General features: G+C 36.2%; 1 long non-coding RNA gene across 1 annotated transcript; it reads right to left on the reverse strand.

The window, feature by feature from the left end:
• Positions 1 to 345: 345 nt before the first annotated feature.
• LOC135266709 (uncharacterized) lies at positions 346 to 762 on the reverse strand. Its single transcript, XR_010334855.1, has 2 exons — positions 640 to 762; positions 346 to 589 (listed from the first exon to the last, which is right to left on the reverse strand). It is a non-coding gene; the product is annotated as an uncharacterized LOC135266709 (long non-coding RNA).
• Between the last annotated feature and the right edge of the window lie 200 nt (positions 763 to 962).

A 962-nucleotide genomic window follows, 5' to 3' on the forward strand; every position in this document is an offset into this window, starting at 1 on the left:
AGGGCGCCAAGTAGCTTTTTTTTGTCAGCTAGCTACTGAATGCTGATTATGAAAACGACAGGCCTTGATCAAAATAAATTTAATTCAAAAATGAAAAATAATAATAATAAATGATAATAATAAATAATAATTAGTAAATCAAAATGAATTTGGTAATAAGAAACAATATCAAATTAAAAGGCCATTTCACAGCTGTGATATGTTTACATTGAACTTAATTTAATTACAATTGAATGAAAGAATAAATAATAAGTTGTAATAATAAATTAAATATACTACAGAATAATAAATTATGATCAATGAATTAAATGAGGAAACTATCCAGTTGGTAAATGTAGTTGGAAAAATAGGGAAATAAATTTGTACAATAAATCCCGACGGGTGTAATGCCAAAATCGAAGCGGTATACGAATTATGAGATAAGGGATACTTATCGTTCGATAGGCGAGGTCAATTGGTCCAGGCGTTCCTCTTGTAGGAACTTTGGTAGGCTGGTGTCGAATCAGCCACTTGTAGAACAGGGTTAAATTCTAGATATCCCGATGGGTACAGGTTGCGCAATGGACTATTTCTGCCTCAGCCAGGGTCCCTGATTTCGAAATGATAAGAATACGAGCGATAAGAGAAATCTTACATTACCTCTGTGAGGGACGACGAAAAAGAAAGATGCGGTATTTCTAAATAAGTCACTATGTGGTAATTTACGAAACGGTAGGTCCGAGATCCGGAAAGGTAAAAGAAACGATAGTGTAAATTTTCCACGTGAACTAATACGGGAGCTTCTGTACTCGTCGAGGACCGCAGCCGAAAAAGGAAGGTTGTTAGGAAGTCAAACGATTTATCCCTACTCGTTTTCGTGGCGCGAAACGTGGCCCATATCGGTCTATGTAAAAGAAAATGAAAAATTTTGAATTTATCGCAAAGATCCTCCGAGAGCGCGCACTTGGTTCTTGAAAGCCGCA

The sequence above is a fragment of the Tribolium castaneum genome, chromosome 7, assembly GCF_031307605.1.
Source record: "Tribolium castaneum strain GA2 chromosome 7, icTriCast1.1, whole genome shotgun sequence".
NCBI classification, from domain to species: Eukaryota; Metazoa; Arthropoda; class Insecta; order Coleoptera; family Tenebrionidae; genus Tribolium; species Tribolium castaneum.